Genomic DNA, 24,339 nt, shown 5'->3' on the forward strand with positions numbered 1-24,339 from the left:
AATCGTATTATCATAATTGAATGCAGCGCGATTCAATTCCAATCCGACACACGTTTGTCTATGCACCAAATTGTCCTCATATCAATGTTTCTCGTGTAGCTTAATTTTGAAAATCTATTAAAATATTATTTTGTTCCGCAACATGCAAGAGTCTTCTATTTTTGAAAATGTTGACAAATTTTTCTTGAATACATTTCTTAAAAAATTTAAAAGTTGTAGATTCTTGCAGGTTTTTGGAACAAACCAATATTTTAATAGAATTTCAAAATTAGGTTAAATTTCGTATATGAGGAAACGCTGCCCCGGGCAATTATAGAACAGGCGGCCAAACAGACGAATGTGTTCGTGACAACAGGTGGCCGACGTTTCCATATTACCGTATACCGCCGGGGACTGGAGGTCCTGAAGCCACGTTGAGAAGGGAGGGCAGTGTGAGGACAAAAATCGCGACAACACATAAATTACCTTGATTTTGATTTGACTGCCTTTTTTTGTAGTATGTAGGCACGAATTTTTTAATATGTGAGTATCTGAATGAAGTGTATTCTGAATTTCGCTTTCTTATTTTCATAACAGTAATGTTAATAATAATAATGAGAATAAGTATATGTATGTAATGATTTATTAACAGAAAAAATCACAATGTGTTAGGTTGATGCAGTTGTGTCGAGAAAAGATAGTAAGAAATCACAGAGACAGAAAAAAGTTCCCGTTATGCTTGGCATTAGTTTTGTAAGCAAGTTCCCGTTAACCGAGAAGCCACGTGGTCGGCACTGTAGACTGGAAGCTGCTGCCGAGGGCATAAAAGGCAAAGACCTGGATACCAGACCCAAAGAGAAAAGCGGATCAGTCGGTAAAGAGCGGTCAACAGAAATACGAGCCCAAGAAGGTTATCGGATTGCCAGCAGAGCAGCGTTCAAGAGCAGTCGCACAGATGTTCCGCCCGAGGACAAAAATCGAAAAATTTTTGCCGACAAAATTTATTGTGATTCAAATAAGTATTCTCTAAACACATCAAATTTGTAATATACGGTATTATTTTTGTCAATTTACGTCGGTAATATGCAAAGCTATGTCGAAGAAGTTGTGATTTGTACGTGGTGCCTTAAAAACGTAAAGTACATTCGCACGGAATTCGTAGTTTATGAATGAAATAATAAAAACCTGAAGAGGTAAATGTACACTTTCCTAAACGAAAGTTAGAGTTGATGGCACGGTTTTCACGAAAAAATATTCATAATTCGTTTTCTAACTTAAATAAATATAAATTCTTTCTTTCGGGTATTTTTAATATCATTACTATGAATATATGTTGAGTTTTACGAATCTGGGTTTTCACGAAAAAATATTCATAATTCGTTTTCTAACTTAAATAAATATAAATTCTTTCTTTCGGGTATTTTTAATATCATTACTATGAATATATGTTGAGTTTTACGAATCTGGGAGACTTATTTAATACAGTAAAGTCATAGTTTACAATAAAAAAATCCAGCTGCCCCGTAACTTATTGCTCTTACACTACGCCTGTAAATTAGTCAAAATTCCCAAAATCGGAAGGTACGTTCATATGGGGGGCTATACCTAAACGTGGACCTGCATTGAAAAATTTTTGCAAGCTTTTGGTGGAGTAGTGTTATGACCCCAAGTAACCTTAAATGTCAAATTACAGCCAGTTCGATTAAATATTGTAGTTAAAACTCCAAATGTACCGTTATATGAGGGCTATATCTAAACATGGACCTATGTTGAAAATTTTTGGTGGAGTAGTGTTATGACCCCTAGGAACTTTAAGTGTCAAATTACAGCTTGTTCGGTTAAAATTTTTAGCTAAAATCCTCAAAATACCGAAAATCGGGAAGTACCGTTATATGGGGGCTATACCTGCCTATGGAAAAAAGATACTCGGGTGCAAAAATCTAGCTCGCTAGAATGATTACAACAGACGGATATGTCTAAATCCTGATCAAGAATATTATACTTTATAGGGTCGCAATGATTATTTCAATGCGGTACAAACGAAAAAACAAACATAATATACCCTCCATACTATGGTGGAGGATATAAAATCAAAATGAAGACGTTTTTTTACATGATTTAAAACTTTTCACATGAATCCACATCTGCATTCGTTATTTTTCCATAAATGTATTGTTGCAAGAACAATGGCCAAATTTACATTGTGTGGATTTCATACGCTCTGGTTAACGACACTTTTGGGATGTAGGCACAATGGTCATTTGTAAAGTGACTATAACTCTTTTTTAGCTAAATTTATTTGCGATTAATATTTAGACATTTTGCATTTTTATTTGGTAGCAACAAAACATGAACACATACATACGAGTAATTACTTATTCATATAAACATAGTAAAACCATATTAGTTTAAAACATTTATGAAATGTTTTAAATTCAATCGTTACACTAATAACCCTCACTAACACGTTGGTATCAAGAACAGTTCACAATGTAGCGTCTATATTCCAATGAAGCGGTTTAAAAGGAAGGGACACTACTTCACAACTATCCTAGAAAAAAATTAACATACAAAAATAAATGAATTTTGCAGAACCTACTAGGATCTACCATTTGAAAAATAGGTGACTCTAACAGACTCTGGATAGGAGCAGAAATAAGGTTGTTATTTATGTAAAGCAAGAATCCCAGCAAGCAAATCCTTACTAAATAATGAGTTTTTATATCAATGAGTATATTCGTCACTACTTACAAAACCCCCTACTAACCCGTTATTTTAACAAGGGCATGTCGCACTGATTTACTAGTTATTATACGATCACTAGAACAACTAGTTATTCCATGGAACATTTGAGGTGGAATTTGTTCTAAATTTGAACACACTTCATATTTTTATTTTATTTCGTTCCCTCCTGGATTTTATCATGCGAACTTCTGATTTGTAGCCGAACACACTACACACTAAGCCACGCAAACGAACATTAATGGTTGTTTAAACGCTTACATCTGCACAACCATCTGTTCTTTGTTTTTTTTTTTTAACAAAAAGTACCCGGCCGACGGTGAGTAGTAATATACATAAGTAGTTATTTTTGTTACGTTATTTTGTAATGGGTTACATAGTGAATAACGGATCCAAATGTTTGCTGGGAAATTTTAGATTTTTTGCATTAACGCCAATTATAAAAGGTTTCCATTAAATCAAAGCATAACAGAGTCCAAGTTTAACTGAGTTTGTATTGATCAAAAGATGGATTTAAATCATGATTCCATATTTTATGACTTTAAAAAATTGGAATGCATGATAGAATTAAAAGTTGAGAATTTGCTCAGGGACAGTTTCAACAATTTTCTTGCAGTAAATCCATTTTTACACCGACAAACATTCTAGAACGTATTCACATAATCTCCATATAAAGATAGGTACCCGATTTATGCTATTTGAAAGGCAATCGCCAAACTTCAAATTAATTTCTCGAGGAATACGTTTTGCTTCCATATCTATACAAATATAAACTGAATCGATCCCTGTTGCACTTAATTATACATTTTAGCTTTAATATGAGCGGTAGTTAACAGATGTAACATTTGGATATATATGGGAAACTCCGTTGTCAGATAAAAAAAAACAGTAAGGAAAGGATCAAAGTCGGGCGGGCCGACTATATGATACCCTACACCACTGTGAATAGGTAAAATATATATGGGAGCTAAATCCAAATGTGAACAGATTACGATATAATTTGGCACACTTATTTCTAGACCAAATTCGGTCACACATTTCATTTCTAATTGCACTATGCCTCCCCGTTGCGTCAAAGGTCATGGACCCAATGAGTGTCAAATTCCTTCCAAAGAGAATGAGACTTTCATTAAAACAACTGATTCCGGTTCAGGTAAAGTTATTAAAACACTGGAAAAGCCGTGTTTCTGTGTTAACTGTAACAATATTGGACACCCCGCGTCCGCCCGCGACTGCCCTCGTCGTGTAGCTATAATAGCACGAAAAACAGACAAAAAGAAGAGGCTAGGGCCAAGGCTGAGGCCCGTTCCCAGCGTTTGGCCTTGGTACGTTCTGGAGTATCGTATTCTGCTGCAGTGGGAAATAGTTCCGCCCCCAGAACCAATACGACCGGTACTAACTTCCGAACACCTTCTTCTACCACAAGTAGAATAAATGCCGAAGCAAGTGCTGGCAATATTGCGCAGTACTTTGGTTCAGATTTCGATAAATAATGTGAGAAAGCGCCAATTTTAACAGAAATAAAAAATAAAGCTGGTTTAGATGCGGCATTGTCCGCATGGCTCCTGTGTATTGCTAGCGATGTACAATTTTAAGTTATATTTTTAGACGTGAACTCTCTAGTCTCTTTAACCAAGAGACACTATTTTAAGAACTTCATAAAAGAAAGACAACTTGAGGTGGTTCTCGTTGCTGAACATAAGCTTCAGCCGTCGAATAGATTTAGTTTAGGTGGTTTCAAATGCCACTTTCACTACAGGGAGGGTGATGGTGGCGGTGGGACTGCGGTGCTTATTAAAGATAAATATCACTGCGATCGCATCTCCATCACCACTGGTTCGGTGGAATCCTGTGTTGTCAAAATTGCAAGGGAAGATGGGTCCACTGTTTTCCTTGCAGCCTTATATTGTCGTCCTGCTAATGTTTTCCGGGTGTCAGATCTTCAATCCTTATTTAATCTAAGTTTAAGAGGTGAAGTTCTTATAGGAGGAGATTTAAATGCCAAACACCCATCATGGGGTGGATCGCACACAAACACCAGAGGTAGAGCACTAGCAACATATCTAACAGAATGTCCAAATCTTGTTATACTTTCTTCTCTCTGTCCCTCACGGCCCAATGATACATTGGGTTCGTTTATTGACGTATTCCTGCGGACACCAGGTCTACCATTTGTTGGAGGTAGCAATGCGGTTGCAGCTCTGGACTTCGAATCAGACCACAGAGCTCTGGAGGTAGTCCTCGACATGAGTGGCTTTAGAGAGAGGGAAACAAATGCCTTCCGTAATTTTGATAAAATCAATTTATTTCGATTTCAGGGCAAAATAAGGCAGGGACTCTCAGAAATTTGTCTGCCAGTGGACAGAAATGTTTCTCTTGAAGAGATCATATTTATACTCAACAGTTATTAATTTAGAATCAGTATTTAGAAATGCTATCGACTCCTCAGTTCCAAAGCAAAGAATTAAAAACATGACCCTAGGTGAGCTTCCACCAAGTGTTATCGGATTTATTCGAGAACGGAGGCGAATCTGCAGCGCTATGCGCTGAACCAATGATCCCTCGCGGGTTAACACTCTTAAGGCGGATGTAAGGAATCTCGATCACATTATAACTGATTCGATTCGCACTTTTGAACATGAACGTTTCCAAAACATCTTGGAGGGTATAAGAGTAGATAACAGAACCTTCGCTAAGGTCAAGGCTGCAGCAGGGACCCAGTTGGTGAGTTAATAGACTCAGAAGGTATACATATCGTTAAAGACACTGCTAAAGCTGAAGCTCTAGCTGAACAATTGCAGAACACCTTTGAGTCGGCTGATGGAGCGATTGACCATTCTTTTCACGGTTCTGTTTCCAGGGCTGTGGAGGGAATGGATGATCGGTCTCCCTTGGAAACGTTTTCAAGCTCCTTCACGGCTGATGGTTCGGCAATTGATATCGATAGATGGAATCAAGCTGATTTGTTCTACCCAACTGTGTCAGCGAGACTCATGCAATCAGACGCGCCAAAAAGTCTAGTGGTTTAGACAGGATAGCAGATATAGCATTGAAAAAGGCGGGATCAGCACTATTTGGTTTCCTTGCTATTTTATTTAACCAATCACTGAACCTGGGGTACTTCCCAAAAGCCTGGAAGAAAGCTATGGTCGCACCCATTCTGAAGAAAGGCTCACCATCTAATGATTGTGGTAGCTATCGGCCCATTTCCATGCTTTCAGCTTTTGGGAAGCTCTACGAGTCTTTCATACTCAAACGCCTTAAAAAAATTGTTGAAGACAAACGAATCCTAAAGGACTGCCAGTTTGGTTTCAGACCGGGTCACTCGACGTCCGATGCCCTTACGGTATTTTCCTCTTTTGTGATCAAGGAATGTGATCGGAGATTTGGGACTATAGCTGTTGGGCTTGACTTCGCCAAGGCCTTCGACTCAGTGTGGCATGACGGGATCTTATCTAAGCTGAAGCAATTTGGTTTTGATGCCCAGACTTGCAGATTGGTGGCTAGCTTTCTCAAGGGCAGAAGTTTTAAAGATAAGGTAGAAGACTGTCTCTCCACTGAAAGACCTGTTCGAGCTGGAGTTCCCCAGGGCTCTCTTCTGGGTGCCGTACTTTACAATATTTTTGTGAGTGACATACCTGAACCTCCCCAAAGAGGGCTGCTACTCATGTATGCTGACGATGTGATACTGGTGATGTCTGGCCCAAGAGCAAAGACTGTGGCTTCTCGCCTCAATGTTTGGCCATCGTGTTCAGAGGCAAACCGAAGGTAGTTTATTAGAATTTTAGGTCTTTCTACCCGATTCTAAAAGTTGGTGGTGAGGTTATCCAACTCAAAGATAAAATCAAGTACTTAGGGGTAGTTTTCTGCGGGAAAGTTGAGTTTATAAGACACGTAGATTTTATCCTTGAAAGAGCCACACGAGTTTATTTTGCCTATCAAGGTGTACTTCGACATAATGGTGGACTTTCTAATGCAATAAAACTCTTGATCTCAAACAGGTGATCAGACTCATTGTCTCCTATGCTTTTCTAGTCTGGTTCCTTATCTCTTCCTGTCAAATGGAAAGACTTAGGAGATGGGAAAGATCGATACTGAACTACTGCTTGGGTCTAAAACCAACAGTTCAACGGGATGGATCGTACAAAAGTCCGCCATGTAGGGTAACTTATGATGTTGCGAATATTAAACGAATCGACAAGTTTCTTATGAGAGGAGCTTTGATTTTTGTGGACAGAGCACAAAACCTTGAGAATGATCTGGTTGAGGATTCCTTATATTGTCCGTATGACGCAGAGGCTCTACGTACCAAAAAAACATCTCCCACCTGGGTCTCTATTGAAATTGCTAGATCAAGGGCTATTATATGATGATGATAACCTGTTATTTTACCACAGAAGGTATAACACAATGAATATTGAAAACACTGCACCGACGTAGCCGAAATAATTTTCGTTCCCATAGAATATTAGCTTATGTTATATTTTTTTTTTTAATTTTGGAGTAAAATTTTAAAATGTTTTAGATTTTTAAAGAAATATGTAAAGTATTTGGGTCAACTACATTGGTTTGCTTATTGAAAGTACGAAATAATGAAGAAGTTAGGTTTTTTGAGCAATTTTCTGCATAGTTGGTGGTAAGTTTTAAGGTGTTGTTTAAGCGTTTAATAGTAATTTTAGGCTGACTCTAAGTGTTGTTGAGTTCAGAACAAGATGTTTACTGGCTTGTAAACAATATCTAGAAAAAAATATTCTTGTGGTCTTTATTCTTTATTATGTTTCAAATTTGCAAAAAAAGAACTATACCAACCATTTTTTATGATAAAACTTCTGTTCCACCGCAGTCTCGTTCGTTGAGATTATTAGAAACTGATCTCTTGTTACAAATTAGTAAATGTCTATTGTACAAAAAAGGATTTTTCTGTCGTACTTTTATGTTTTGTTCTACCTTTCGAATGTTAATAAAACCAAGATTAATGAGCTTGATGTCAATATTTATATTTTATTTATTGCATATTATTTAAAATATTTCAAAATTACATTGAATTTAAACTTCAGGGATTTTTTTCTGTCGATTGCACTGTGCAACATTTTTAATGTGATCTTGTGCAAACAATTCGAACTGATGTTTTTTTGAAAGTACAGACCCAAACGACAAGAAACCTTAGTTGGGTTTTGTTGTGCGAGATCCAGCTCGGATTTTATGGCCCCATCTAAATATGGTTAAATATTGAGTTTTTAAAGAAATTCGGCGCTATATCTCTGAAACCAATGCGAATCTTCTTCTGACCTCTAAAGCAAATTTGTAGATAAGGACAAGAATAAAATATTTGGAGAAATAATGAACTCGAAAAACTGCATTTATTGCCTCAAATTTCAAAATATATGCAAAAATTCCACAATTTTTATACATTTCGCACTGTATCTCCACAACCGTCAATTTTTTCTTAATGTTTTCTTTTGGAAAATATTCGCTGGAATTTAATGTACAACTCTTCGGAACATGTCATTGTTCTAAAATACCTCTTTAACGTTGTTTTCAGCATATTTTTCAACGACCATTTAAAAAATATATAAATAATATGGTGAAATGCGAGAATAAACTGTTGGTGTGAACTGTGTTTGAAATACGTGTTGTAAAAGATATGATGCAAAATACTGCTGAAACAATATGAAGTAAGCATTATACAGTTTCAGAATGTTCTAAAGAGTTGTTGAGAATTATTTGGAAGATTTTTACAAAAGGTTACTTGGTTCAACTCCCAATAGTTTAGCCCATACTGACCAGAATTTCAGCAGTTATGTACAATTTTCTATATTTTATAGATTTTGATGCCGTAGATGGATTTTTTCTTATGTGGGTTTTTCAGAAGATAAGTTCTACTAGTACAGGGCTACAATATTGCTAAAGACAGCAAGGCCAAATTTTCGTTTCTATTCGTTTCTGAGATAAAGGCCTGATAAATGCAAAACGTGTAGATTTAGCCCGGTTTAGTTGTGGCATTAAAATCCGAACTGGATCTGACAGGACAAAACCCTACTAGGGTTTTGTAGTCTAAATATGTATTTTCAAAAAATTCATACTAGAAGTTGTTTGCATTTTCAGTGTTGCATAATGTTACTCTTTGAATTGTTTTTTGGGAATTATGGATGCACATTTGTAGAAATGTTTCTTTTTCCTGCTTTGACAAAGGACTTTGTGACGACAAAAAAAACTGATCGGAAAAAGATTCTATTCTTCGTCAAAATCTTAACAAGAATCAGTCGGCTTTGCGGACAGGAATATACCCTGAGTCTGTGTGAACTGAAATGTTCATCTATGGACAGATCGAATAGGGGCCACACAACCCAAATTCCTTTAATCCAAAGCTATGTATTAGGAGATTTTCAGAATTGTGTAGCCATTTTCGGACGTATGAACTTGGCGAAAAAAATGTGGATTATATCACAAGTGTTGCGGAGAAGGTACCTGAAGTAATGGACCGGACCGACATAGTTCATTTTGGAAGTCGATTTTATTTTGGAAGTCATTCCTTTTAAAAGATTTTGCTCCCACCAGTCATTTCAATTCGTCACAGAATGTTTTTCATTTTTTTTTTCAAGGAAATATGGACTTGCCCACGAAAAACACAATACCGTTCTAAGCACAAGGAATACCTTCAGTAAACATTTCTAAGGATCCTCGAACAGACCTTAAACTGCATTTAACAACTATTTTGATGGTTTTTGAAGGATGTGCCGCAGTATAAGGTTCGAAAGTTGTCGTGCGCACCAGTCACTACACATGACGGCCGTAGGTGTTCTTTACAGCTTTCGGGCCGTTTTCTCTGAATGTATGGACTTGCCCCTAAAAATCTTGTACTGTAGTAATAGTGGCCCCGAGAACACTTGTTGCAAAAAAAGGAAAGCGGTTCCAGAGAGCTCTTTTTATTTATTAATTTATTTATATCATATTTTTACTTATTACTAAATTATTAGCAAAAAGGAAGTGAAGCCATGACTACTTAGGTCTTCAGCTTACACTTATCCACTTATTTATTGTCGAGAGAGGTCTTAAACTGCACATCTCTGAACATTTTTGAAATACTCTCTGGAAGGTTACCGAGAGAATGGATTGATATGGTCCATCTTCGAAGTTGATCATAATTTGGACAAAATAAAACGAAGGCCAACTTTTGGACCGATCTGTTCGAGAATCATCGTGTCCTCCACCAAGACGGACGAACATAGCTAAGTCGACTTCAAGTTTTCTGAAACAGATTTCTTCCAAACACACGTTGCACAGTGCGAAATTTGGGAAGTTTAGTGGAACTTTAAGGGATTTTCAAAGTACATGACATTAATTAAACTTTTATTGAATTCGTTAGCTAAGTACTCCACTGCAAATGGTCCATACTCAGTTTGCCGATTTACTCCACGAAACGACTTAAAAATGCACTTAAAGTTGCACTTTTGTTTAATAATTTTTTTTGTAAGAAATGTATTTTTGATTCATTTTAAAAAAATGGAGTGGCGCGGACAAATGGTAAGTCAGTATGCCATGATTTATTTTTCTTAATATTTTACAAAACAATTATGATATTTTACACTTAAAAAAATGCAAAAAACCCTTATTGTTTTCGTGCAATTTTAGTCGGAAAGAAGTGATTTTTTAAGTTTTCAAAATTATAATTTTTTATTTTCCGTGGACATTTCAAAAGTGAGTTCCGTACATTCACGTGTTAAGATATATATAATCTGAAAGATTGGATTCTCCTCTGTTCGCAAAGCTATAAAAAAGCTGCGGTATCGCGCGGTCTTTGGAGATATTCAAGATTTTCTAAAAAGTGGAATGTAAACGCGACAATGAACGCCATTGTTGGCTGTGTTTTGAAGAAATGGGCTCACTAATTCTAACAATGATAATTTCTGTAAAATTAAGAAACCTCTCGCATTTTTCATAGCTTTGACCTCTAAATATTGGTGATTTACATATATTGCAACATTTTTAGATGCTGCGGTGCAAATAACAATATACGTTAAGAATTGTAATGCAGTGCAGACCTGAACTTGATCTGAAAGACATTATTAACAAAATTAATGGTGCAGACCTGCTGAATGGACCAATAAACATTGTAGATACAAATGAAAACAACAAATATTGACATTTTACTCCTTAATAGATGTGTAGGGTTGTGGGGCTTCGCCCAGAAGTGGACCTATGTTGACAGCTTTTGTATGAGGAGGTTTTTTATTCGCTAACATCTTAAAATTTACATTTGCATTAAAATCGGCTGCAATTTTTGTCTTTAACCTTTAAAATACCCAATATGAGGGAACCCGGCATGTGGGGGCTATTCCAAAACGCGAACCTATATTGAAAATATTTTGTACATAAGTTTTCTATCCCCTGATATCCCCACTGATATAAGAAACATTTGTGCAAAATTTTAGGAATCTACACCTTTTCCTTTAAAAGTTATTAGTAAAGTTCCGCTAAAGTGTTCATATTTTGCACTGTGCGTTGGCTCTAAAACCATTATTTCGATGAGGTTTATTTTGACTAAAGGCTGAGAGTACAAAAAATGTAGATTGGGAAACATTTTGTTCATGGATTTTTGCTAAAAGAATGTATACATGTATTGATCTTGGATTGGACGCCAGAATTTCATTTTAAAAGAATTCAAGACTGGTTGCCAGAGTTTTCCTAGTTCCTGGGCCCGCGATTAGGTGCTAGAATTTCATGATTGATAGACTCACTATTGCTCAGAATATTTTTTTTATCAAGAAAACCACTATCGGCCTTCAGAAATTCTTTGTGATAAGATCTACGATTGGACACCAACATATCTTTAGGGAAATAACGATAGTTGGTTTCTTTATGACAATAAAAACGATTGGACACCTGAACTTCCGAAATTGAAAAATTGACCATACTCTGGAGTGGAAAATTAAAGCCTGAAACAAGGGGAAATTGGCCAAGAAATCTTACGCCATTTTAATTCAAAAATAGTAATGAAAATTATTTCATCAGTAAAATAAGCCTAAAATAAAGTTTAAGTCATTGCTAAATACTAAATGTTCGCTAATATTAACTTTAAAAATTTTGGTCAGGTGGGCCCCCCCCGAAATGAAATCCTGGCTACGTCCCTGAAACACTGTATATATCACTACACAGTAAACATTATATTTCTAGTTTAAGTCCCTTAGTTTTAATATTTAGTCTTTAGTTTTGATTGTAAACAGAATACGCCCTTTTTATGTTGATTTTTTTGGGCCTTTAATAATTTGATATTTTAGTTTGTATCCTTGTAAGACGTTGCTCGCAGTAAATCTGCAGCTTAAGAAATGATGTAAAAGTAGATAGCGTATAGCCGTATGTTTATTTATTCGTTTATTATCAGTAAGTCATGCTGTTAAATTTGATATTCTATCAATAAAAATGGCCATAGCCAAAATTTAAATGTCTATACAACTTTGATTAACATTTTCGTATCCTAAAACTATGCTAAGAAAATAGGGTGTTATAACATATATTTTTACATATCACCGTAAAGTATGCTTCAGATTTTAAATATATTCGTAGTTATGGAATAGTGGTGCCAAGTTTTAAGAAAATTGGTTTTAATTTTGAATAAGTAGAGTTTACATCAAATTTATAGATCTGTTCCTTTACGTGCAAGAATCTTCAAGTTTTACCAATTTTTACTCGAAAAGCGTTCCTTTACTTCACACACCAAACAATTCATATGGGAGCAGTTTACAACTTTTACTATTTTTGCCGGTTTTTACAAAAACAAGATTGTTGTTATTGAAAATTTAATGTCAAAGAAAATATTGAATATTGAATGGGGTCGTTCTAAAAATTTTCTCAGGAAAAACATAAATACATTTTGAAACTGAAGTTGAAGTTAAAGTGAGCGGACGTGTTTTTATAAAGCTCCGATAAAAACGTATTCTTTTGAAGTAAAAAAACTCAGTTAAGCAGTATAAACGTGATAAAAGTAATATTTGAACATCACTGTTGTGAATTATAACCTTTAATGTACATTTCGGCGCATAAAAAATTTGTTTTTTGATAATAAATTATTATTAAAATGTTAAGTGACTCGTGCAAGTGAAAGAAAATAAAACTAAAAACAACACAATTGAGAGAGTTGAGAGTGTTATTAACAACAGCATAAACGTCAAATCAAAAAAGTAATAGTTCTAAAAAGAGAAAAACAATTAACATGCTATTAAAATGTTAAATAAAAGCTTTTCATAAATTGCATATCCCTAAAAGTGCACTATCGAGTATGTAATAGGAAAAGCGAAATTATGTTAAAATTGTGATCCTAAAAGTATGCTATAATTTGTTTAAGCTGAATCATCATAACTTACATTGAAGGATAATAACAGCTGAACCCCCCACATGAAATAATACAGAAGTTTGAACAGTTCTTTTTGGTGCTATTAGTTTTTAATCAATACAAGTGAAATTAAAATGCCGAAAACCAAAGGACGAAAAAGTTTTTGTAACATGAATGATGAATTCAATATACAGGAACAATTACATCGAATGGAAGAAAAGTTAAATATTATAGACCGCCTGACTGAATCTGTGGACTTCATGTCTTCCAAGTTTGAGAATTTAATTAAAGCTGTAACTGCGAATGAAAAAAGAGTAGAACATGTGGAAAAAGAAAATACTAAGCTCAAAGCCGAAATTAAATATTTGAAAGAATCGGTAAAAATGTTAACTGATGAAAGAGTAAAAAATGACTGTCTAATAAATGGAATAATGGCAAATGAAAATACGAATGCAAAGGATGCGGTGATTGAACTATCTGAAAATGTTGGTGTCCAAATAAGTGAAAAAGACATAGAAGAAGCATACTTTTTGAAGAAGAAAAACGCGAACAATAAAAGCCAATCCTTAATCGTTAAATTCAATTCCAAATCTACCAAGAACAAACTTATGGAAGCTAAAATCAAACTAAAAGAGAGTGATACTACAAAATGTATATATATTAATGATCTGTTGAGCATGGAAACACTTGAACTTTTTAATTATGCGAAGTTGCTTAAAACGGTGGGTTATTCTTTTATATACACCAACAGAAGTCGCATTTTTGCAAAAAGAAGTGCAACAAACAAGCCCCAACTTATACGTGGAAAAGAGGATGTTGATACCTTGTTACTTCAAGCTACAACTAATAGCTTGCATGGAAGAAGATCAAGGAGAATTGTGCCAGTTTTAGAAGATGATACTGATGATAACGAAAATGATGAACAAACAGCGTTTGTATCGCCAGACGACCCGCGTAACTGAATTGTGTGATTGAGCATTATATAAAGTTTGTAGAAAATATTTAAATTCTATAATGTTAAATAAAAACTATTTTGAAAATATTGATTCATTTAACGAACATTTCATGAAATATAACCATTATAATTTTCATATGATTTCTGTTAACATCCGAAGCATTTCGTCCTATACAAAATTTAATAAATTTAAATCAATATTAGCTGAGTTCCCAATTTTACCAAATGTAATCGCAATACAAGAAACATGGTTTCACAGTAACCTCACACAACTTTATAATATACCTGAGTATAATGATATACACTGCTGTCGAAAGGATGGATATGGCGGTGTGTCATTTTATGTGCGCAATAATATAACATTCGTTGTAGAACTCTGTGAGAGTAAAAATTATGTGGATGCATTGCGTATATCGATTGAAGGATTTAAAATTAATGGGATACCACTAAAAATAACTAATTTCTATAGATCTCAGAAATGCCATATAACGCCTTTCCTAACATATCTTGAAAATGAGTTGTGTGGACAATGCCGTACAGCATCTATTGTGGTTGGAGATGCTAATATTGATCTGCTTAACCCCGGAAGCTCTGTAGATATTCTATCGACTTTGTCTTCTATGCACTTTGAAGCATGCCATATGTTAATAACACGCCCAAGCAGCAAAAAATCTTTAGACCATGTGTACAGCAATGAGACAAGTAGAGTGCATATAAGTACAATAGAATGTCAATTGTCAGATCATAATATAATATGGTGTCGCATGATGAGTAAGCTCCAGAATAACGAAATAACCCGAAATATTTTTAAACGGTATGACTATAATGGTATAGCTACGAGTATTCATGACTATTCCGAAAATTACAAGTATAGTGGAAATCCTTCATCTGACATGGGAAATATTATGTCGGACATCTCAGAAATTATTAAAAATAATACAACAATCAATAATACGAATGTACTATCAAAATCATTGCTTACCCCCTGGGAGAATGAAAACCTACAAGCACTGAGAAAACTCAAGGCTAAACTACTGACAAAAAGAAGAAAACTTGGCAGAGATAGAAGAAATGAATACATTATCAAGCAAGTTAGTCGGATAATAAAGATTGCAAGTCAGACGAGCATGAATTCTTATATAAGCTCGAATCTACAAAATTTTAATCAAAATCCTCGAAAAAGTTGGCAATTTCTAAATGAATGTCTGGGAAGAAAGCAAAAACAACCAATTCAGTTACGAAATGAAAGGAATGAAATTATTGATGATGAAACAGTAAAGTGCAATGCATTCAATGAATACTTTTTAAATGTTCCAAAGGTACTAAAAAGTAATCTACCTTGCAATGTTGGCGATCATTTTAATAATTTTAGTAGCTTAATTCAGTTTCCGTCAAGGTTTTCGTTGACCACTGTTACTAGAGCTCATGTTTTGGAATTATTGGAAAATATAGATATTGCCAAAAGTCCTGGTTATGATGGAATTACAGGCAAAATTCTGAAAGCATCGAAAAACTGTCTTAGTGAACATCTTGCAGCCATATTTAATAAAATGATAGAAACTTCAATTTACCCTGATGCGTTAAAAATAGCCAAAATTGTTCCAATACCTAAATCCACAAATCCTAGTAAAGTTTGTGATTTTAGACCCATAGCATTGTTGCCATTAATCGACAAACTATATGAAAAGTTAATATACAACTAATTGTCAAATTTCTTGGAGGAGACTGGACAGATGTATCCATTACAATTCGGGTTTAAAAAAAATAGTGGTACCCAAGAAGCCGTTGTGAAAGTTGTCAATGAAATTTGTGAAGGCCTGGATTCAAACTATGGTGGAGTGGGCGCAGTATTTTATGATCTTTCTAGAGCTTTTGATCTGGTAGATCATCGTATTCTTATATCAAAACTTTCCTATTACGGAATTCAAGGTGGAGAGTTAAAATTGTTGGAGAGTTATATTGCCAACAGGAAACAATTTGTAGAAATAAACGGTGTAAGGGGAGATATGGGAACTGTAGAACACGGAGTACCACAAGGAAGTGTGTTGGGACCCTTATTGTTCACAATATACCTTAATGATATTTCCAACCTAAACTTGCATGGTAAACTAATTATGTATGCCGATGATTTGGCTCTACTTTATCCATACAATCACCCACTTGTGTTAAAATGTCAAATGGAGCGTGATGCTGCTATTATTATGGAATACAGTCGATTGAATGGACTTGTAATCAACTCTAATAAGACGAAAGTTATTCGATTTCGTCCTCGTTACTCAGAACAAGACTCCGCATTTTATGTTGAAATTGGAAACATGCAAATATCTGAAAGCCAGTCATTAAAATATTTGGGCATACATCTACAAAGTAATTTGGCATGGAATGTACATATTGATGAATTGAGAAGGAAGATTGCACCCGCTATAGGTATACTGCATAAGTTCAGAAATAAATTTGACGTAGAAACCAAACTTCTACTATATAATTCTCTAGTTCAGAGTCACTTAAACTACTTGGCGTTGATATATGCCTACAAGAAAACTAATCATTTAAAATCATTACAAAGATGCCAAAACAAAGCACTTAAGATCGTATTTAATTTGCCGCAACTATATTCTACGTATGAATTATATAATAATGTTGCAGGAAGGATATTGCCCTTATATGGAATCTACAAGTTACAACTTCTAACATATATGTATAGAGCTGTAAACAACATTGGTCACCGATCAATCCAATTCACTACTAATCAAACATTGGTAAATACAAGGAACTCATCTAATTTACATGTGAAAAGATGCCGGCTAGAAATGTCAAAACAACGAATTGAACATAATGGTTGTTTAGAATTTAACCGCATTCCAAATCACATTAAATGTAATACAAGAATTTCATCGTTTAAAAGGGAACTTAAAACCTTTTTGTCAAGTACTATTGAAATGCTTTTGATGTAATTTTTCATCTTATAACTTTTATTTGTTTTTTAATCAATAAAAATATTTTTGTATATTTTAAAATGTTACACGTCACAAATTAGTATTTGTTAACCGATTAGCCCCTATAAAGTCTATAAGGCGCTGGGGCAACATTAAAGAACTGTAATGTAATTTTTGATGAATAAAGAATTAATAAAAAAAAAAAAAAAAATATATGAGTAGACCCTATGACATTTTGAAAAGCAAATTTACAAAAAAAGTAACAGTCTGTTTCTGTATGGCGAAAGAAGAATGTGTGCGCAAGAAACACGTCCAAAACTCTTGTGTGTTTTTCAAATTTGGTTTTTGTTTTGAAGCAAAAGCAAAGTTAAAATTGTTTCGAAGACTAAAGTTCGTTTGCACACATTCTTCTTTCGACATACAGAAACTGGCTGTAAAAATACAACTGATTGTCACTTCTACCTTATATACATAAATGTGCCTTGGTTTACATTATATTCACCATCTTAATATGGCAATTTAATTCGATTTTTATGTTAATTTCAAATAATATAATATTCAACTGCAGAACATATACAGTGGGTGTCACTGAAAATTATGCAACCACAGCAAAAAACAACATGTAAACGTTGATAACTTCGAAACGAGTTGAGATTTTTTAACGATTCAAAGTTGAAAAGCTGTCTACGAATTAAGCATTGAAAATTAAGCACCACAATAATCGATTAATAATTACCAAATTGTTGGTTTTTTATGCCATTTTAGAGGTAATTTACACTATCTATCAGTGTCATATATGCGGAAAATTTACATCGGTATACAGTCGTTTATGTGTGTAAAGTGTCATTTACTTTTTATGTCTACACCAGCAAAAATGCAGTGAATTACGTCTCCACATTGTCAGCCTGGGTAGATATGGAGTGTTTTTATTTCGTGTCATATGGGATTGATAGATAGTGTAAACTACCTCTTAGTTATTAGAAAGGATGAATAATTGGTTTCCCGTAGTTTTCAGTAGTTTTGTCATTGATTCTGACAGAAAAAAGGTTGTTCCTGAAGTAATTTTGGCATGATCGTGAATAGTGCCCCTTTGTAGGCAATTTGGCTAGAATTTTTTAGTTTTTGAAGCTATTTTCAACAAATGACTATGAAAAGTCCTTAATGGTTATGTCTAATGTACTCGTAAATTCCTGTCATTAAAATTATAAGTAATTCATGAAACAAAAACAAAAAATAATTGAAAAACAAAATAGTAATTCATGACAACGTTTCAAACGGAATGTAAGCCAACAATTCAGAGAAAAAGTCTACGTAACTTCTTTGGTAGATTTATTCTCGTTCTCTATGTTCATTAATAAAATCTTATACATTTTCAGGAAAGAAGACTAGATGTTTATCCAAAAATGTATTTTCAGCGACATGTTTACCCCATTTTTCTAAAACAGTCGACAAGGTTTTTGAAAATACTTTAGAGGTTTTCTGATTTGTTGTTGTACGAAAAATTATTTATTACAGCATTCAAACTACTGGTGTTAGAACAGTTCGGATGTTATGTTCCGGCTTATGTGGCGCTGCAGTGGTCCATCGGCTTGCTCAGGGTGGCACACTTCTCTCCAGGGGGAATCCCAACCCTGCCACTGACAGCCCACGGGGAACAACAATTAATAACAAAAAAAAAAAAACAGACTGAATCTATAACAAGCAAAAAAAAAAGATACAATAACACAGAGCACATCGTAGACAAGGGAGCTTGGTGATCATGCCCCCGCACTCGGCCCACCCAACCTTGACCCCTAGATCCTATAAAAATTGTTATAGGGGCCCCAAACTCCACTTACCTCACCACAACGTCACTCACCCTCTCCGTAAGAAGAAATCTCTAAAACATCATTATTCTACTTAACAAAGACAAATTTATTATATAGTTATGCCTACATAAAAGTGGTAAAAATAGACATCTCGTTATGAAAAACTAACACCGATCATAATAACATTTTTCTTGAGCCAACCTCAGATTACTTTCCTTTCTCTTACGTCTAGTACGATCATTTTTGGCCAAATATTGGCATTCACTACGGTATTTGTGGACTGCCTAAGAGAGCTCTATTAGTGGTTATGTAGAGACCTATAAAATTTTTGTCTCACCTCACACGGACACTAAATATTAATATCTCCTAACGTAATCGAAAGAGTAATCTTACGCCCTAACTAAACCTCGGCGTTAACTTTTCTTACAAAAAAAAACTATAAATAAATAAATATAATAAACAAATACAACACAAAGGACAACACAGCTTAATCTAGATATTTAGTTCACTATAAAGGGTCATACGTTTGACATCAACTAATACGGTTTTTTTTTAGTACTTAACAAAATCTTTAATCATCGGGTTTTCTCCTTTTATATTTTCATTTCAGATGGATGATGGTTGCCGACTAGATGTATCCTTTGATGTTATGGGCTTTGATTAGTTGTCAAACACTGAAAAATATTGGGAGTCGTGTTGGTGCCCACAGAAACATTAGCTTCCTCGATATCGGCTTTACCCCTTTTAGTGGTTAGAGCAACAACAAATTATGAATTCTTCTGCCTCCAATAAACACCCATTGGACAACAAATTCGTAGCCTTCCTCTTCAAATATAACTGACCTCCTCCCTGGCAACGGCTGAGGAGGTCAGTGACAGTCTGCTCTTGGCTGATTGGCGTATACTTCAAATAAAATAAAAACACAAAGTACGTCTATATAAACACAGACACCACATACATATAATCCATTAGAAACTTACAACTTTTGATAACGCCCACAGCATAAGCAAAAGTAGAGTTTCGAGTCTTTCGGAACAAATAAATAAAAATAAATTTATATTTAAAGAAAATTTTGTTCTCTTTTCTTGTTTTATTTTTTTTGTTTTGTGATTATTTGTGTTGCGGATAATTAGCGGGTTTTATTTGGCCGGCACCACTTTGTAATTGAAAATGGCCGAATTTTCATCTTTTTTTCCTTTTATAAGCGGATAAAGGACGCTGATTTTCCCACTTTTCCGTCTTTTCTTGATTTTCCGACATTTATTTATCTCTCTTTATTTACCTCGACCTACGAAACCCTATGGATATATACAGAGTTGCATTTTGATGTACGTCCATCATCGGCAAGGTATATTCAACAGGTAGTGGCATCACCTATTCCATTCGTTCCTTTCCGCATCAAATTTCTTTTGCCGGCCGACATGTAAAGTATAAACGTGATTGAGTTATAATTGGAAAATAATACCACGCAACAAAACTTCAATATTCCCAAGGAAAACGCTGGGAATATTGATGTGCGTGTATTCTTCAATAAAAACCTTGGCCACGCATAATACCAACTTCTAAAAAGAATAAAAAAACGCTGATTGTGTGACCACGCGGAAAAGAAAAATATGGTCAATTTAGCGCTTTACTCCTAAATTCCTTGGAAAGACGGTAAGCACAGGAATATAACCATTATTTATTTATAATTTCTTAATAATTTATTTTTTTATGCATTTCCCAAAAAAAATTGGACAAGATCCATTGATTCCAGTATTTTCTGTCGTCCCCTTTCACGCATGCAAGAACCTGTGTGTGTGCTTTTTCAACTCATTCACACAAACCTCCGTTACGCGCCAAGCTCATGGTTTGTAGATTTATACACCCCTCCAACATATCTATATACATACTTTGCTGCCCTAGTTATAATGCATGTGTGCATTTTGTTGTTAATTTGATGCTGTCTCAGGCAAATGTTCCTTTGTGTACGCTATTGCTCACACCGGCGACATAACAACATTAACCCCGAAAAGCATGGTATAAGTAAAGAGGTAGATTTAAATAAAAAAATCTATAGAACCCTTGTTTTTCCTGAATTCCTAAAACTTCAAAATTAAGCAACAAGTGGGTTTGTTTACAATGCATTTTTTGAGCATTTTATAAAAAACGCGAAAAATGTATGAAGTGTTAAGTTTTCTCCACATAATCGTATTGTGAATATGATAAAGTGATAGTTTCAATGCAAATCTGACGAATTTATCCCATACAAATGGTCTAAAAACAATATTCAAAATCATTGAATTCTATTGTTTTTAAATTGTTTGGCATATTATTCAAACACCACACACACATACACAGTTTGTTTATATTGTTTTGAAGTTGGAATACTATAAAAAAATTTAAATTGACATAAAGCTTTGGCTAACCTTTCTTATTAAACCATGCCGAAAAGTACTCCTACCCCCGGCTACAGAGCTATGTACGCAGGTAATGTTCCTCCATACATTTTGTTTCAACATTGACATATGTATTTTTCCTTTCAGGTGTTGCCAAAAATTTTAACAGAATTATTTTTCCCAGTTCAAAAGTTCTGTTCCGGAGACATGGTTCCCTCTTTTCTTATACTCAATGTTATGTTGCTTCCAATTAAGTCGGTATTCCTGTGCATGGAAATGTATGGACAGAAGATTGTGGATAAGTTTTGATGCTCTTTTGCTTTCAAGGTGAGAAAGTATTGTCCATTATTTCAATGTAACCAACGGCAGTTTATATACAAAATGCATTATTCATAACAGGTTCAAAATGCTGTGTATTAAAAAAAAATAATTCCTGTCACCTTTTTTTTTGTAGGTAAACCTGTGGGTATGTACTTCTCCCTTGTGTTGCTGAGGAAGATTAAGGGGTACCCATCAAGTGGTATGCAGGCATATCAATGGTGTTCGTTGTATGGTGCGAGGATTAATTGGAAAACTCACAAACTGACTCATAAGTTTATATGTGTAGACGATGTACGCTGTGGTGTGTCAACAGTTTTAAGAAGAAATATGCTGTGGATTACACAATGTAACATTTGTTTTGGAAGAGTAAGTTCGACAAGTGGATGACAACGAAAATATGTGTGCCGATTATTACTTTTAACTCTTGTAGTGCAAAAAAAAAATAACAAAGTATGATGCATATGAAAGGAACATTCGTATATAATTATGTGTACGATACAGAGTATCGAACTACAGCATGGGTCTAGGTTTATGCCTTCCATGTAGTACCCTGCTGATTTCACGGACTTTATTGCTGTGAATCCGGCTAGATGGTTATTTCAACACCAAAACTCGCAGTGACCGTGTATGATTTATTTATTCTACTGTGCCTGCTTTATGAAATAACAATTTTTGATATGTACGTGCTAGTCTTTCTAATTTTATTATATTTCTAAATCATTTTCCCCAGGATAACATAATTTTGTTAATTCCTCTTACTAATGTTTGTGTTATTTCCTTACAGGATTTTTTTTTTTTGGGTCCGGATTACATCACACGGGGAATAATCGTGTCAACCCCAACATCCTACAATCAAACTCAACTATCCAAAAAATGATCAACGTAAACCGGTGAGTACTGCCTTGTTAGACTCATTTGCCACAAGTACTGACAATGAGGGTGTAGGTTCATTAAAAGATTTGTGCTGAAGTGCCACCAAAAATACACGTGGAATAATTTTCTATTACTTGTCATTGGACTTACAAACGCACCTTGTTCCTTTTCAACGCGATTATTTGAACGAATTTATTTTATTAAAATTTTTTTGTCTGTGTATTCATCTACTTTGTCAATGCTTCTCGCTGTTTTTCCTACGTGTTTAATACGTATTTTGGTATGGATTACATCGATTGGGTGTGCATTAGTTTGCCACGGATGTTAATATTGTTTATTCTATGTGTGTGTTATGAGATACTTTGACAATTCTTGGTGATGAATTACATTTAGGACGGCCTTACTATGTCTATGGGCCATTACCATATGAATGCAAACGTTGAACCGTGTATCTTATAAGGCGAATGTTTTAACCAGCTAAAATAGCTTTTATTATCACATTTGTCTCGGACTCCTTCGCCCGGGTAAAAAGTGAAACTCTTTCAAAACTAACATTCTAAAACCTACTAGAAACGCTCAATCATAGGACATTCCCGCCGAATAGACACGATTATGGGTATTTTACGACATAATTATGGGAATACAAAAAAAACTTCGGGAAAGGGAACAATTTCCGACCTAATTTTTAATTCATGATTTTTTATTTATGACTGCCCTGCGCATGGCTGGGTGTACAAATATTACATGGATTATGGTTACTGTTACTACGAGGGTTACACGTTCATAGAAATTGTAAAAGTTATTTCAAATAATTACATTGTGATAAAATTGTTTTGGGGTCCCAACGTGGGGAACTCCCACGCCCTGTAGTCTCAAAAGCCGGGCTCATAATACATTTTCTCTGCTTAGCATGTATGGGACATGCGATTATGGTACAACGGTATCGTTGAACAAATTTTTCTCGCAATATCGCTCAATACCAAAAAAATCAATTCCCTAATCTATACTGCCCCAAAAGCTTCATATATTACCTGGTGATTATTTCACTCAGTGATAGTGGTCAATAACCCCCTAGGAAAAAGTTCTTTGAAACATGGGTAAAAACTTTATAAATTGGGGCGTCAACTAAATATAATAACCGTAGTGGGTGTTTAAAGTTAGAAAAAGAAAAATGATGACCAAAGACTTAATAAAAAAACATTTAAAACTAAATAAAGGGTTTGGTTTGTTGAAAATGAAGGACAGAATACGAACAATAAATAACAAAAAAATATATATAGTAATTAGAGTCTAAAGCCTTACAAAAAATAAACCTATATTAGTAAATAGTACAAAATCAAATAGCAATAAAAAAACTAAACACTTAACTGTCGGCTAAATAAAAGCAACTACAAGACAATGAACATATACGATACTAGCGATCGATTTTATTTTATACACATGTCATTTTTAACCAATCGTACTACTGCGAGAGGGTATTAAGTGAATTTTACACTTGCCTGTGAGGAAGTATGTGGAGCAGATTTGCTTAAAAAAAAACAAATTCTATATATTTAAAAAAAAGTGACCATCAAGGTTGTCACAATGTGCTGATAGACAGGACTACATTTATGAACCAACATTAACATTCGAAAACCAACACCACGGCATATTTCTTATTGTGAAAGAAAAAGATCTCGTGGTTGGGTAATGCATAACAAAGCAATCCGAGACCATTTTATCACGGAAGTCATTGTATTATTCCCCGTTTGTCAATTTTGAAGTTTATGCTTTATCATTGTTATGAAAGAAACAAGTATACATTCTCTAGTTAACACCACGGCATTTTCTTAAAGCACAACTAAAGAAAAAGATCTCGTGAAAAGGCCTTACGTACAAAGCAGTCTGTGCTCATTTTATTACAGAAGTCTATTGCACATTCGCCTTATGCTAACCCTATCTCTATTGACTCTAACAAAAAAATACAAAACATATAGGAAACAGGTCATTAAAACAATACACTTTGTTACACTTAACG

The 24,339-nt window shown here is 34.6% G+C and overlaps 1 long non-coding RNA gene across 1 annotated transcript; it reads right to left on the reverse strand.

The window, feature by feature from the left end:
* Nucleotides 1-18,835: 18,835 nt before the first annotated feature.
* Nucleotides 18,836-22,979, reverse strand: LOC141394563 (uncharacterized). The gene is made up of 2 exons (XR_012410451.1): nucleotides 19,731-22,979; nucleotides 18,836-19,653 (listed from the first exon to the last, which is right to left on the reverse strand). It is a non-coding gene; the product is annotated as an uncharacterized lncRNA (long non-coding RNA).
* Nucleotides 22,980-24,339: the final 1,360 nt, after the last annotated feature.

This window comes from Musca autumnalis, unplaced genomic scaffold, assembly GCF_047663935.1.
Source record: "Musca autumnalis isolate F117 unplaced genomic scaffold, ASM4766393v1 scaffold_2, whole genome shotgun sequence".
Taxonomy (NCBI): Eukaryota; Metazoa; Arthropoda; class Insecta; order Diptera; family Muscidae; genus Musca; species Musca autumnalis.